Genomic DNA, 17,645 nt, shown 5'->3' with positions numbered 1-17,645 from the left:
CCCATAAAAGCCACATTTATTATCCGATTTTGCTGAAATGTAGGACAGTGAGTTGTGTTAGGACTTTCGACATCCTTCTTCAATTTAGCTCAGATCGGTCCGGATTTGGATATAGCTTCCATATATACCGATCTCTCGATTTAAGGGTTTGGACCCATAAAAGACGCATTTACTGTCCGATATCGCTGATATTTGGGACAGTGAGTTGTGTTGGGATCTTCGACATCCTTCTGCAATTTGGTCCAGATCGGTTCAGATTTGGATATAGCCGCCATGTAGACCGATCTCTCGATTTAAAATCTTGGACCAATAAAAGGTACATTTATACACCGATTTCGCTCAAATTCGACACAGTTACTTATGCTAGGTTAACACGAAACACCAAATTGATCACGTTGTGATAGATGGAAGGCATTCATCCAGCGTGTTAGATGTACGATCGATCCGCGGAGCGAATATAGATTCGGATCATTACCTTGTTGCAGCAAAGGTTCGCATCCGTTTGAACATGGCGAGGAAAGTACGATCTGACACTGCAAGGAAGCTGGACATTGAAAAGCTACAAACACAACAAATGGCAGCGGCATACTCTACCCGACTGACCCAACTGCAATGAAAGCACTCCTTGTTCCGATGATATAATGGCGCAGTGGCAAACTATTGTCCACGCCATGGAAAATGCTGCGAAATCCGTACTTGGGTACCGGAAGCCTCCTCCAAGAAACCTATGGTACGACTAAGAGTGTCGAGATGCTATTGAAGCCAAGAATGCGGCATATAGAGCAACCCTGCAATCAGTAGCAACGCGCCATATGAAGGAGAGGTATCGGGAGAAAAGGAGAGTGGAGAAACGTCTATTCCGCAGAAAGAAAAAGAAAATGGAAAGACGTAAGTGTGAGAAAATTGAGATGTACAGGAGTCAGAATGAAGTCCGGAAATTTTACCAAAGAATTAAACATCAAACCGATGGCTTTGGTGCAGGCACATCCTCCTGCAGAGACAAGGAAGGAAATCTGGTAACTGACACAGATAACATGCTGAGGATATGGAAAGAACATTTTACCCAACTGCTAGTGTCCGATGTTGGCGGCGAAGAGGATACCGCAGAACCAATCCCTGATGATGATATAGAATGTTTACCTCCTAGTCAGAATGAGGTGCAAGTAGCAATGACCCGACTAAAGAACAACAAGACAGGAGGAGCCGACGGGTTACCCGCTGAACTATTTAAGACCTCAGGCGACACGCTGATAAGGCGTATGGATCAGCTTATCTGCGCAATCTGGCTAGAAGAACGCATGCCCGATAATTGGAACCTCAGCATACTATGTCCCGTCCACAAGAAAGGAGACAAGACGGAAGGAATAAGTCTTATCCCCATCGCATACAAGATACTCTCGAGCGTACTGTGTGAAAGATTAAAACCTAAAGTCAATGAGATAATTGGAACCTATCAATGCGGCTTTAGACCTGGTAAACCCACCCTGGACCAGATATTCACACTGCGCCAAATCCTGGAAAAGTCCCGAGAAGGACAAATCAACACCTACCACCTCTTTGTTGACTACAAAGCCGCCTTCGATACTCCTTTACGTTCAAAGGTATTTCAAGCCATGTCTGAGTTTAGTATACCTGCAAATTTAATAAGACTCAGCAGGATGACACTTGGTGATACGCGTTCCTCAGTAAGAATAGGAAAGAATCTCTCCGGTCCATTTAATACCAAGCGAGGTTTCAGACAAGGAGACAGCCTATCGTGTGATCTCTTTAATATCCTGCTGGAGAAGATTATACGAGATGCAGAAGTGAATAGATATGGCACACTAATCACAAGACAGCACATGCTACTCGCCTATGCCGACGACATCGATATCATAGGTCGGTCACCGGAAGTAGTAACTGCAGCCTTTGAAAGAATCGAAAGAGAGTCAGTGAAAATGAGTCTGAGTAAATGGAGATAAGACAAAATGGATGGTTTCAACTCCCCGAAAAGCCTTGCACAACCGAGCAGATAAAGCAAATGGAGAAAGTTGGAAACACAACTTTGAGACAGTCAGTAACTTTATCTACTTCGGCACCGATGTAAAAGAAACGAATGACACCAGTTTTGAGATTAAGCGAAGAATAATACTGGCAAACAGATGCTACTTTGGACTAAGTAAGCAGTTTAGAAACAAGGCCACCTCTCGACAGACGAAGACAACACTTTACAAGACACTGAGACTACCCGTGCTGTTATATGATTCTGAAACATGGGTACTTGTGAAAGCAGATGAGGCAGTGCTTGGGGTATTTGAGAGAAAGATTCTTCGTAAACTATATGGACTAGTTTGCGTTAATGGAAAATATAGGCGAAGTATGAACCACGAGCTGTATGACGACGATAGCATAATTACTCGCATCAAAATACAACGGCTGCGTTGGCTATGTCATGTTGTCAGAATGGTTGACGAAGCTCCAGCAAAGAAGTCTTTTGAAGGCAAACACGGTGGTACACGCAAACCGGGAACACCAAAAGCCCAATGGAAAGATCAAGTTGTGGGAGACACCTCGAAACTTGGTGTCAGAGATTTTAGAATGAGCGCAGAAGATCGAGGCGCTTGGAACGCTATTCTACGTTCAGCAAGTGGAAGAAATATTCTGTCATAGCCAATTAAAGTAAGACTTCTGTTAGGCTTTTCGATATCCATGACGTGTGTGGTTCAGATATTTTATTCTGCAAAAGTGAACAATGACTTGTACTTAGACCACTCAATATCCATGTCGAATTTGGTCCAAATCAGACCTTATTTCGATAAGACTGCTATGGGGGTATAAATTATGCATTTTTCTCCGTATTCTGGCGAAAGGTTGTTTATATATATACCCGAGGTAGTGGGTATCCAAAGTTCGACGCGGCCGAACTTAATGCCTTTTTACTTGTTTTGTGTTTTTATACCCTCCACCATAGGATGGGGGTATACTGTTGGGTTGCCCAAAAAGTAATTGCGGATTTTTCATATAGTCGGCGTTGACAAATTTTTTCACAGCTTGTGACTCTGTAATTGCATTCTTTCTTCTGTCAGTTATCAGCTGTTACTTTTAGCTTCCTTTAGAAAAAAAGTGTAAAAAAAGTATATTTGATTAAAGTTCATTCTAAGTTTTATTAAAAATGCATTTACTTTCTTTAAAAAAATCCGCAATTACTTTTTGGGCAACCCAATAATTTCGTCATTCTGTTTGTAACTCCTCGAAATATTCGTCTAAGGCCCCATAAAGTATATATATTCTTGGTTGTCACGATATTTAAGTCGAACTAGCCATGACCGTCCGTCAGTCCGTCCTTCCGTCCGTCCGTCTGTCTCTCGAAAGCACGGTAACTTTCTAAGAAGTAAAGCTAGTCACTTCAAATTTTGCACAAATACTTTTTATTAGTGTAGGTCGATTGGGATTATAAATGGGCCAAATCGGTCCATGTTTTGATATAGCTGCCATATAAACCGATCTATGGTCTTTACTTCTTGAGCCTCTAGAGGGCGCAGTTCTCATCCGATTAGACTGAAATTTTACACATAGTGTTTTGTTATGACTTCCAACAATTGTGCTTGGTATGGTGCAAATCGGTACATAACCTGATATAGCTGCCATATAAACCGATCTGGGATCTTGACTTCTTGAGCCTCTAGAGGGCGCAATTCTCATACGATTTGGAAGAAATTTTGTGCAACGGCTTCTCTCATGACCTTCAACATACGTGTCTAATATGGTCTGAATCGATACAGCTCCCATATAAACCGATCGCCCGATTTTGCTTCTTGAGCCCTTACAAGGGGCAATTATTATCCGAATGAACTCAAATATTACACTATGACTTCTACAATGATCAGCATTCATTTCTGGTCCGAGTACGACTATAGCTTGTTTTAATATGTTCCTTCCCATATATAAGATTTCCATAATGCATGTTCATCCATTATTTTTAATGTAAATTTTGGCCTCATCCTACATTCGATTCTTATTGGGATCAATGACATTTGGCGGCAGCAGCAGCAGCATCAATACCCACAGGCATAGGAGGTATCAATAAATAATCTAACACATGTAAAATCGCCATTAACTACTCGACACCTGAAGGGGGCGGCATGTTGTGGTTTGCATGGGTGGGTGGAAGGAGTTGAACACACTCACCCAGAACAAGAATGCAGACGGTGTGCGCGACGAAGCAATTGGCCACGCTCTCAAAATATAAATTCTGACAATATTTAACTTCAAACAACTTTGCTTCAAACTTCCACCGTCAAATCGCCTGCGGCGTATATGTGAACAGTTTCAGGTATAGAATACAATTTCAGCTTTTACCTAAAAACAAAACTTTTGTGTACAAAAGAGCCAACATGTAATGCATACCAAATGCCCATCAAGATGCAAAACTACTCGCTGCTGCATGCAATGCGATACAAAGACAAATTGTAATACGAAATAAAGCAGCAACAAATCTAGAAATCACACTTGGAATTGAAATCAAACACTCTCCTTTTCTCTCTCTCTCTCTCTCGCCCTCTCTCTCCCAAAAGCAAAAACAAGTGGCCAGGTTATATGTGTGCATGAATTTCATGGCAAAATCATAGTGGGAGTCCTAAGAAATCTGAAGCGACACACATACCCCACCAGAAGATTTCATTGGATGCTGGCCTGCCTGAGCAACTCATTGAAAGGCGTAGCAACCCCAAATTCTTTTGCAGCCAACTCAACCAACGGCAACCACATGTGCGTTGCAAATTTCTGTGCGTGATGTTGTATGCTGTCAGCCAGCATTTGGAAGAAATTTGCACATGAACTTAGATTTGGTAGCATTCTAGCAATAAAACTTTTTATTGGCATTGCCGCACTTTGCTGTGCTAAAATTTAGGTGCACATATGAATGTCGCTTAAAGAATGCCTAGCTTCATTAAATATATGAAAAAGTGAAACATTAAAGAGTGGAAGGTGAGGCCAAGTATCTGTGGATACTGTGGATTGGCCAGCAAACAAATTATACAAATAGGAAGCATATTATTTTTTATCTCAAAAACATGCCTAGATGACAATGGGACCTTGACCACTTCTAAGCATGTCAATGGCCTGAGGTCAAAACCGGCCCGAAACAACCATTGCTTTATATTGATCAAATGAAGCTGTGCGATACTGGATGACTTGGCGATGTTGGAAACCAAGCAACGGTTCTGATTGGTTTTAACTTGGCAAAATCTAGACTTATCTTGGTCTTCCTTCATCCTAAACATCGATGTAGCACCTCACTACCTTTAACATCCGTTAAAGGCAGTGAGCTAAACTGTGCCACGGGTTCCCCTGTACAACGATAACAAGTAAAAAGGCGTTAAGTTCGGCCAAGCCGAACTTTGGATACCCAACACCTTGGGTATATATATAAACCACCTTTCGTCATAATCCGCCCCCATAACAGCTTTATCGAAATATGGTCCGATTTGGTCCAAATTCGACACGGATATTGAGAGGTCTAATAAGTAATGCCATTGTTCGATTTTGTAGAACAAAATACTGATCTTTTTGGTAGCCATATCCAAATATAGACCGATCTGAACCATATACAAAACGTATGTCGAAAAGCCCAACATAAATCACTGTGTCAAATTTTAGCGAAATCGGATAATAAATGCGCATTTTATGGGGCCAAGACTTTAAATCGGGAGACCTGTCTATATGGCAGCTATATCCAAATCCGAACCGATATGGGCCAAATTGAAGAATAATGTTGAAGGGCCTAACACAACTCACTGTCCCAAATTTCGGCGAAATCGGACAATAAATACGCCTTTTATGGGCCCAAAACCTTAAATCGAGAGATCGGTCTATATGGCAGCTATATCCAAATCTTGATCGATCTGTGCTAAATTGAAGAAGGATGTTGACTGGCCTAACACAACTCACTGTCCCAAATTTTGGCAAAATCGGACAATAAATGCGCCTTTAATGGGCCCAAGACCTTAAATCATGGGATTGGTCTATATGGCAGCTATATGCAAATCTGGACCGATCTGGTCGGGTTAGTAGCCCATCAACCGTAAAACTAAATACTGAAAGGGATTCCCCCCATGTTGCTTATCTGCACCTGGAATGTCCGCACTCTTTATAGAGAGGTTGCAGTATGCGCACTGGCGGATGTATTGGAGAAGTACTGGTCAGATATTACCGCCATGCAGGAAGTGCGATAGCTTAGGAAGAGCTGCACAACAACACCTACAGATGAGAGACGCAACATCCATGCTTTTGTACCAAATGCCTCCCTCAAGGCACACATAGTACGACCAGGAGTGCCAAAACGCTACTCAAGCCAATAATGCGACATTCATTTCAAACTTACAGTCAGTAGAAAAGCGCCAAATGAAGAAAAAGTGTCGGAAGAGAAGGAGAGCGAAGAAGTTAAAGCGTACCAAGTTCGGCTGTGTCGAATCTTACATACCCTCCATCACGGAACGCATTTGTCGAATTCTTTGCGCGGAATCTCTTTTTAGGCAAACAAAGAATAATGGATAAGAATTGCAATGCTATTGTAGCTATATCAAGTTATAGTCCGATTCGGACCATAAATGAATTGAATTTTGATTACCTTAATTCTATTAGGATAAGATTTACGCTTTGTAGGGGCTCAAGAAGCATAATCGGGAGATCGACTTATATGGGAACCGTATCAGGCTATAGATCAATTTAGACAATATTGGATACGTATGTTGAAGGTCATGGAAGAAGCTGTCGTACAAAATTTCAGCCAAATCGGAATTGCGCCCTCTGGAGGCTCAGGAAGTCAAGATACCAGATCGGTTTATATGGCAGCTATATTAAAACATGGACCGATATGGCGCATTTACAATCCCAACCAACATACACTAATAAGAAGTATTTGTGCAAAATTTCAAGCGCCTAGCTTAACTCCTTCGAAAGTTAGCTTGTTTTCGACAGACGGACGGACGGACATGGCAAGGTCGACTTTACATTTCATGACGGTTTAGAATATATATCATTTATGGGGTCTTAGACGAATATTTCGAGATATTACAAACGGAATGACGAAATAAGTATACCCCCATCCTATGATGGAGGGTATAAAAGAGGTCTATTCCGCAGAAAGAAAAAGTAAATGAAAAGACGTGAGTGCGAGCGTTGAGGCACACCCTCCTATAGGGACAGAGAAGGAAATCTGGTAACTATACAGATAGTGTGCTGAGGATATGAAAGAACACTTATCCCAGCTGCTGGTATCCGAGGATGGTGACCATGAGTGTAACCATGGCCCCAATAGGATTACGAGGATATGTAGCAACTCGCCTGACATCCTGGCAAGCCGTCATCTCTTTGGGGTCAGACCACTTCCCAATAATTCTTACCTTCGACCGACCACCCGGCTTCATAACCTCTGAGCGCCGGACGTTTATCATTAAAAAAAAAAGACCGATTGGGCTGGCTTCATAGAGTACACGAATCACCGCTTCTGTGAACTAGAACTGGACAGCCATCACAATTTCGTTCCCGATGTCTGGAAAATTGGCAAAGTGATCCCGCTACTGAAACCTGGAGTCGGACAGACCGGTCTCCCATCGCTCACCAGTAGCAAAGACGGTTGAGTCATTACTCCTCCCGAACCTCGTAGGAGAATTTCCATTCGCCAAGCATCAACATGGATTTCGAAGACTTCATAGCACAACAACTGCTTTGCATGCACACATTTGCCGTGTCTTCAATCAGCCCAGGCCATGTGATAGGACGGTCCTCATGGCACTGGATCTATAGAAGGTATTCGACCTCAAATTGAGGACATCGCCAACATGTCCCTCCAGCCAGGCCTGAAACGTTGTGTCTCGAGTTATCTGTGTGGTCGCCAGTCATTTGTGGAATTTAGGGAGAAGATGTCGAAGCACCGTAGAGTGAAAAAGACGGGGTGATGTCTCCGACACTGTTTAACCTCTACCTATCCTCCATTCCACCTTCTCCAGACGGCATAGAGATAGTATCATGTGCGGACGATTGTACGATCACGACATCAGACCCCCAACCATTGTTGACATCTGCGATGGGTTGAACGTCTACCTCAACGAACTTGTCTCATATTACGCTGCGAGAAATCTGAAGATATCTGCCACCAAATCTTCAGCCACATTGTTCACTACAAATACGCGTGAGGTGAATACTGAGCTGACTGTGATGGTCGATGGAGAAATGATTCCGACCATCAAGTGTCCCAAAATACTTGGCGTCAAATTTGGCAGCTCTTACACATTCTCACCATATGCCACAGCAATTTGCGATAAAGTCAAAAGTAAAAACAAGGTCCTCAAGTCACTTGCCGGCAGCATTTGGGGGTGCAGACAAAGAAACCTTGTTGACCACATACAATGCAATTGGCCGGTCTGTGGTAAGTTATGCAGCGACAGTGGGATCTCGTCTAAATCTGTCAGAATGCCGTCCTTCGAACTGCGACGGGCAGTCTCCTCAGTTCTCATGTGGACCACTTCCATCGGGAGACAAAGATCCTACCAGTGCGTAGACACAAGAACATGCCGGCGAAGCAATACCTTTTGGGCTGTTATAGCAGGGAAAATCCAAATCATCATCTTGTGGATAGATATCCACCGTCCAGAAGCCTTAAAGTAGATCTACATGATTTAGAGCGTGAGGTTCAGCGCTACAAGAGAGAACCTCTAGATCGAGCGGATCTAGAGAACATTCACGCAGACGCGATAGCAGATGCGGTAAATAACTACCGGGTGAATATGGTCCTTGGAGAACGAACGCTTCCCATTGCAACTGAAGAAATTAACCTCCCCCGGCAAACCAGCTGGGGATTTCAATGTCCACAACTCCTCCTAGCTTTTCCATTCGAGTCATACGACTCCTGAGGGCCAATATGTTGGGCTTTTCGCTGCGAGCTTTGGCGCAACTAGTGAACGAACCGACACATATCGCATGTGTCCAAGGGCATCAAAATAATACTCTTGATCCTTTTTTATACCCACCACCGAAGGATGGGGGTATATTCATTTTGTCATTTCGTTTGCAACACATCGAAATATCCATTTCCGGCCCTTTAAAGTATATATATTCTTGATCAGCGTTAAAATCTAAGACGATCTAGACATGTCCGTCCGTCTGTCGGTCTGTCTGTTGAAATCACGCTACAGTCTTTAAAAATAGAGATATTGAGCTGAAATTTTGCACTGATTCTTTTTTTTGTCCATAAGCAGGTTAAGTTCGAAGATGGGCTATATCGGACTATATATTGATAAAGCCCCCATATAGAGCGATCCGCTGATTTAGGGTCTTAGGCCCATAAAAGCCACATTTATTATCCGATTTTGTTGAAATTTGGGGCAGTGAGTTGTGTTAGGCCCTTCGACATCCTTCGTTAAATTCGCCCAGATCGGTTCAGATTTGGATATAGCTGCCATATAGACCGATCCTCCGGTTTAGGGTCGTAGGCTCACAAAAGCCACATTTATTATCCGATTTTGATGAAATTCGGGACAGTGAATTGTTCAAGGCCCATCGACATTCTTCGTTAATTTGGTTCAGATCGGTCCAGATTTGGATATAGTTGCCATATAGATCGATCCTCCGATTTATGATGTAAGGCCCATAAAAGCCACATTCATTATCCGATTTCGCTGAAATTTGGGACAGTGAGTTGTGTTAGGCCCTTTGACATCCTTCGTCAATTTGGTCCAGATCGGTTCAGATTTGGATATAGCTGCCATATAGACCGATATCTAGGTTTTAGGTTTTGGGGCCATAAAAGACGCATTTATTGTCCGGTGTCGCTGAAATTTGAGACAGTGAGTTTGGTTAGGCTCTTCGACGTCCTTCTTCAATTTTGCCCAGATCGGTCCAGATTTGAATATAGCTGCCATATAGACCGAACTCACGATTTAAGGTTTTGGGCCCATAAAAGAGGCATTTATTGTCCGATTTCGCCGAAATTTGGGACAGTGCTTTGTGTTAGGCTCTTCGACATGTTTATGCAAGTTGGCCCAAATCGGTCCAGATTTGGGTATAGCTGCCATGTAGACCAATACATCTATTTAAAGTCTTGGCCCCATAAAAGGCGCATTTATAATCCGATTTCACTGAAATTTGACACAGTGACTTATGTTCGAAATCCGTGTCGTATATAGTTCAGATCGGTATGAGGTATATGAGTATAAGGTACGAAATTTTCACCGGATTTTGATGAAAGGTGGTTTACATATATACCCGAGGTGGTGGGTATCCAAAGTTCGGCCCGGCCGAACTTAACGCCTTTTTACTTGTTTAACTTCACACGCTGAAAAGTATGAAGTTAATACTCTTGCACCTCTTGGTAACTCCGATCACTACATTGTTTCAGCATCTTTTTTGTATTCTGCTCTTCGTACTGCTTTCTCCACAGTCCCGAAGCGGTCAATATCTTTATACGAAAAAACACGTTGAGCTGAGTTCAATGGATTCTTTCAGCATTTCAATTGGAAACTATGTTTTCTAGATGACGATAAATGCTACTGCTGAAATGATTGAGAAGATAATTTTAAATGGAATGGGGACATTTATTCCAGTTAAGACTATAACGGCTAAATCAGACGACAAAAGTTGGTTTAACCAGACATGCAGAGATGCTGTCAGATCGAAAGAAGTTGCATTCAGGAACTGGCGCTTGGATAAAATTGCCAATACTGAACTGCTGCGCAAACAGGCAAGATCTTCGTGTGCCATCGTGCTTAGGTGCGAAAAATCTCTTTACGAACAGCGTCGGCGTATTAAGGTTCTTGCTTCTACACGAGGAAGTAAGAGCTTTTGGTCGTTCGTGAAAAGAGTAAAGGGTAGTTCTTCATCTATTCCAACTCTTGTTAAGGACGATCAAACGTTCACTGACCCGGTTGATAAGGCTAACCTGTTGGCTGATATATTTGCAAGGAACTCTTCCCTGCCGGATGGCAATCAACCACTACCCTCAATCGAAAATGTATCTGGCATCATGCCCCAAATATTTTTTCGAACTCGTGGAGTTAAAAGGGTTCTTGAAAATCTAGACGTAAATAAATGCCCGGGCCCGAATGGCATATCAACACTTGTCTTACGCAAGTGTTCTTCGACGCTCGCTCGTCCATTACGCAACCTTTTCAATCTTGCCTACCGTGCGGGAGTCTTCTCGGCGCGTTGGAAGGTGGCGAACGTTTAGCCAATACCCAAGAAGGGTGAGGCAAACAACCCTGCGAATTATCGGCCAATTGCGATATGCTCCGCTCTCTCCAAGGTCATGGAGAGCATGGTTAATCACCATCTTTTGAGGTATTAAGAGTCTAATGGCCTTCTTAGCGACCAACAGTATGGGTTCCTCAGAAATCGCTCTACGGTTGACCTCATGGCACTTCTGTCGGAACGTTGGAGTCGCTTCAGCCACCATTTTGGTGAGAATAAAGTGTTGGCTCTGGATATCTCCAAGGCATTTGATAGGGTCTGGCACGGTGCACTACTTTCAAGCTTGTCGCATTTGGTGTCGGTAATGGCTTCGTTCGATTTATTTCGAGCTTTCTCAGAGATCGCACTATTCGAGTCGTTATTGATGGGTTCTCATCCAATGAGCACAAATTGACCGCAGGTGTACCCCAGGACTCTGTTCTTTCTCCTTCTTTTTTTTCTCATTTTCATCAACGATCTGTTGGGTCGGACATCGAATCCGATATACTCGTTTGCGGATGACAGTAATCTCTGTCATTCGTACTCATTCGACCATAGGCCGAGTCTTCGAGAGATTGAGGACAAGAGGCGGGTTATGGATGATACACTCTGCCAGGATTTGCTGGCCATTTCTGAGTGGGGTCGAATGAATCGAGTAGATTTTAATGCACGGAAGACTCAGTGCTGCTTGTTGTCACACAAACCATTCGCTGACCCATTTGTCTATCAACTTTGTAGATATTGAGCAATCAGAAGCTCATGATGTTCTGGGCATGAAAATACCAAGTGATGTCCGTTGGGCTAAACATGTATTCGAAGTGTCGAAAGAAGCATTCAAGTGTTTAGGCTTCCTTAGACGGTGTAAGAATTACTTCACTCCGTCTGATCTTCTTAACATCTACACCACTTTCATGGAGTACAACTCACATGTATGGGCTGGAGCTTCAAAATCATCCCTGGAGCTACTGGACCGTGTACAGAGGAGAGCGATGGCGTTGATTGGGGACAGTGGGGTATCTAACTCTATTGCCTCCCCTCATCATCGTCGCAATGTGGGTTGTTTGGCGCTATTCTATCGGTACTTTCATGGTGTGTGTTCGTCTGAATTTCGTCTTCATATTCCTGATTTAAGGATGTATGTCAGGGATACTAGACATTCCAGGAACTCACACCCGTTTGTAATTGATTGGCCAGCGGACCGCACAATGCGTTATAGAGAGAATTCTTGCTTCGCCCGAACCGTTCGTTTGTGGACTCCCGGCTAATGTTTTCCCACCCACTTTGACATCCAAAGCTTTAAGACAAATGTCAATAAGCACCACATCCTTTTCCCTCCCTTCAATTCCTAATTTCCTCCCGCCAACACAAATGACACAAAAAAAATACTAAAACTCCGATGAAATGACCAAATGGAGAGCGACATCTTAAAACTGGTTGACAAAGATCGTAGAAGAAGCGCAGAGGATCGAGGCGATAGGACATCTAGTCTACGTTCGGCTAGAGGAATAAATTTTCTGTAATGTCCATTTCAGTTGGACGAGTACGTACTTCGAGTTTTCTAATTAAGACAGAGTTTAGTTATGTTTTTAATTAACAACGTTTAAATGGTCGACAAGGAGCCTGAAATACTGGAATGTAAACGAGTGAACGTAAATCCAAAATAGAAAACAGGTGCAACTATAAATTGAATGTATAAGTGAAGAACAAAATCTTGAAATATGAAATGAAGAATCATTGAAGAGCCATTAAATGAAAAACGAATAATTTGAAACCTAATCACCTAATTAAGTTTTATTAACTTCTCTTAGGCCAATTTGGAAATCAAATTGCGAAATTCAATTAAAATTTCCAACGTTCTTTATTAGACATCACCCAAAGCATATGGAAATCATTTGCCTCGAACAGGGAGAGTTGAAGTTGAAGAAACTCATTTATTTACACCATCCAAATTAAACAGCTTCACACCACACTCTAACAAATGATTCACAAGCACATGAGTAAATTAGGAATTTTCGAGTTTATTGGCAACATATGTTAGAAAATATGCGCTTGAGTATGCTGCACCAAAGAAAAGGAGTTTCTTCTCTTGTTCATCACACATGCAGTTGATGAATTACTGGGTGGTTTGGATGATGTTCAGCATATTCGATGTAGAGTAAATAAATAAACAATGTCTTTGAAGAAGCTGATTCACAAGATGCCTTCAACATCAAGTGAAAGTGGTTACTATTGATACTGGGTTTATTAGCAATGCAGGATACATTGAAGTTATTTGATAATTATTCAAGAATTAGCTTATACTGGTTTATAGATACGAACTTGCAACAACTAATGTGACGAGTTTCTCCTTTCTAATATTATGAAGTGCTAATGACATCACCTAATTAGACTCTACTTAACGATATTTAAATGGTACACTTAAGTACATCGTTGTGTGCTTAGAACAATTCAATAATTTGCTACTCCACGTTTAATATGAAGAAGTGGGAACTGGAATTTATACAAGCCAAATACAAATGAAACATTTGAACGGGGATGAGAGAAAGTAATGCCGATATATATAGAAGGATAGGTTTAGCTTGACTGGGTAGCCCATCAAAAAGATGAATTCATTTGGAGTCCAGTCGGGTACTGCGAGAAGGAAGTGTAGATGATGGTTAAGAAAAGTGGGAGTCCCCATATCAGACCTAGAGACGTAATAGTGAGATGAAGATATATAGTAAAGAGTAGAAGGCAAGAGCATGACATGCTCACAAGTAAAATGTTGTCATTTGTATTGGTAACAGTTCGATTTAGCTTCCACATAAACTAAAGTTTTTATATGACTTCTTGAGGCAACTGAAGCCTTTGTTACACCTCCAAAAATTCAAACTTCCCAAAGCTCTTCAAACGACAGTCAAGTGAGCTACCATTAATGGTCGCACTGGCACCTGTTTAGTTGGAAGAAGACAAGTTTTCATTTACTGAAGGAGAAATGCAACGCTTGGCGTAATACCTGGAAGAGAGCTATTGGGGTTTAAAATGCCTTTCATTAACTAGCTGCGTAATGCTGTTGCCACACAAAAATGCTATATGGTGTTGTGATCAGGTGGACGGTGCTAGCTTTCAATACTACGTAATGTATTGTATTGCTTCAATGGGTTGAAGCTTCAAGGGCTTGTGCATCATAGCCGCACTAAGGACTGCAACATTTGATGCACTGATTTTAATGCTACATATAATGCCTCTGGACATTGTGGCTAGAGAAATTGCTGTCACCACTGAAGCTAAGGGAGCTCTCTCTTTAGTCATACGGCGGCAACGGATACTGCGGCGGTTCGATACAATGTCTGATGTTCCAGACAGTGCGAATTTCATATCGCCTGAACAGCTGTTTCATAAAAAGTTCTGTACCGTATTAACCACGGATATCGAGTGTTAGGCCCACTACCCACTGTCCCAAATTTCAGCGAAATCGAATAATAAATGTGGCTTCAGGTTAGGTTAGATAAGAGTGGCAGTCCTTTACAGACTCACTTAGACAATTTTAAGTCCATTGTGATACCACAGTAGCGACAGACCAAGGCTGAATCGAATCCACGACTCTTAGCACGCTACCAAATCGGCTACCGGGGCGCCCAAAAATATGGCTCTAATGGCCCTTAAACATTAAATCGGCAGATCGGTCCATATGGGGGCTATATTAAGGTATGGTCCGATATAGCTTATATTCGAACTTGACCTGCCTATGGGAAAACAGGTAAAAGAGTGCCAAGTTCGGCCGTGCCGAATCTTATATACCCTCCACCATAGATCGCATTTGTCGAGTTCTTTTTCCGATATCTCTTATTAGGAAAACAAACAATAAAAGAAAGGAATTGCTTTAATATTGGAGCTATATCAAGTTAGGTCCATGATTCCTCGATAAGAGCCATGTCAAATCCCCCTGCCATCAGGAGAACCTTAAGTGCCGTCGAAGTGGCCTTACAATGGTGGAGATTTATCTGCAGAAACCGTACCATAGTCAGGATTCAAAACTTCCACCACTGTTGCGTTAGCCTTGTCTTCTGATTCCGGTATGCTCACAAGATTCGTTAGACCTTGCCATGATGAGCTTCAGTACGCATCCAGGGGCAGGTGAGAAAGCAGTGGAACCACTCTTCCTCAGGCCATTGGACACTTGCGGTGTGGACGATTCCTCCTTAGTTGATTCACTAACTGCTGCTGTCGAAGTACTTTCTGAGTTCCGTGTTTCCACGCTGGCACACACTTTGAGCCCAGTCCAACTTTGTTACCAACCAACACAGGGCTTGTCGGGTCATGTTTCAATGCCATCCCTTCCTGTCTCGTTGTGGCAGGGGAATTTTCAGTCTTCTGCAATCCGCCAGACTTTAGCGATGTGGTCGATAGTTCCTCAGGCAAGTGATCAGCAACAACTGCTGAGTCTTCTCCTGATTCTGCAACCCCACCGCTTCTATAGACCTTCACTTTTTAAATCCGTTGCATACAACCTTCAGACTTATTGGGGTCTGCGAGACAGCCGGTGTTAAGCACGAACTCTGCATGTCTCCGGTCACCATCAGTCTCATCCAATCTACCAATCTTCCAGTCGGTGGTTGAAAGTTGGGGATTACATTCCCTTAGTCTTCCAAATATGGATTTAGGTCCTGAGGGAATCATGGTATCCAAGGATGCGCCATTGGTCAAGAAGGAATATCATCCTTCTTGACTAAATCTAGTGCTGCCTCCTGGCCAGATCTCACCAATCTTTTTTAGCGCACAACGATAAATTTAAATTAGGCGTTAATCCCCGAAGGCAATTAGTCTGTTTCGGCCCTGGTACCAGCCTGCATCGTCACAAACTAGAGGAGACTCAGGAAATTCCATTGGTCATTGGAGTATATTGATGACAGTCCATTGACTATCCCACTCCAATTATTCCTAGTTATGTAGCTCTGTTCTACTCCCTTATCGACAATTGCCATCACCAAACTGCCCCTAGGGACATTAGCAAAGGCTCTGGGACCCATCTTACTATTGTTCGCCCTAGCTCTTTTAGGCATGGGATGCCCTCCAGCTGACGGCAGCCTTTTTGGTTGACTGTGGTGCAGTTTCCGAATCTAGACGTGTAGTCTTTGGGGTAGCCTGTGTAGCAAATTCCCGAACCCAAATTAGGGAGTCTCTCTCCCTATTATTGAGAGTCTTAGGATCATTCGCACCAAGCCTCTCAATAAACCTGAGAGCGATGCGTCTTCTGTTATTCCAACCTCTTAAAGAGCGCGTTGGTTTGCCGGGGAAGGCCGATGGCCGAGGCAAGTCATAAGCATGGGAAGATAAAAAAGGCCTTGTCCTTAAGGCTCGAACCAGGTATCTTCCTGCTATGCAGTCGTCTGTCGGCTAATGCAGCCGGGGCTGCCGCTCCACCAGTCAAGGATTCAGTAGCAGACAACATGCTACGGTCTGATACCACCACCGCAGCTGATGGGTCTTAAGAGTCAATTCTAAGCCTACTCTCGGGCTCTAAATCTGCCGCTCCACTGGAAACAGATGCAGGTCATCAACCACCCAATGGATACCACTTTCGTAGCTATCCTCGAGTTACTTAAAATTTTCTTTCAAAAATAATGTCCCCTTATAATTGAACTTAAACTTGAATCAGCCAGCACTCATGATATGTGAGAAATTTGCCTCTGTTCCTTAATGGAATGAATGTTCATGGGTAAATTAGCATTTTACTGTACCATTATTCCTTATAGAACCGATTGGAACTACAATATGCCTGATAAAAGAAGATATGTAAATGACCATGGAACTTTGGGGTGTATTCTGAAGGACTAGGACTGATGATTTCGAGACGATTAACTAATCACCTTAGTTCGTATCAAGCGTCATAATTTAATGTCCTACGACGATTGACATTAATATCCTCTCAGACAGCCAGGCAGTCATTAAAAATCCAAATTTGCGCATGAATATTCCATTAAGGAACAGAGGCAAACTTCTCACATATCAAGATATGCCGTCCGATGGTGTAATGTTATGTTTTGTCTTTAAATATGCGAGAAACGTATTTCTTAATTTAAAAACCGTCCTCAACTAACACAGGTCTCTCAACGATCACTCAGTTCAAAATTCACCAGTTCTGTGTACTGGTACAGCGATATCCCAAGGAATTAAACTGCCTTATACAAATCGGTGTAAGCTAAATCTTCAGGGTCAACCCCGATCCCGATGGAAACGAATGACCGATGGGTTGTTTACACTCCAAAACTATGTGGCCCAATCTAGACTTGTAGAGGTCTACCGCTTTGCTGTCGCTGGATAGAACAGATGTCTTAGTCATTGTGTCCGTCATGACAGGTAACTGTCAGATCAGTAAACTTGCTTACAGACTGAAGGTAGCAAGTAACAACTTTTGCAGAAGCTATGAAGACGTTGAGTAAGAGGAGACTATAGAACATCTG

General features: G+C 42.7%; 1 protein-coding gene across 1 annotated transcript in view; it reads right to left on the bottom strand.

Annotated features, from left to right (window-relative positions):
- Window positions 1-17,645, bottom strand: part of LOC106081128 (protein sprint) — an 840,648-nt gene that overhangs the window by 796,757 nt on the left and 26,246 nt on the right. The window lies entirely within an intron of this gene.

Source organism: Stomoxys calcitrans, chromosome 4, assembly GCF_963082655.1.
Source record: "Stomoxys calcitrans chromosome 4, idStoCalc2.1, whole genome shotgun sequence".
In the NCBI taxonomy this organism is placed as follows: domain Eukaryota; kingdom Metazoa; phylum Arthropoda; class Insecta; order Diptera; family Muscidae; genus Stomoxys; species Stomoxys calcitrans.
This window is presented reverse-complemented; position numbering and strand designations above follow the sequence as displayed.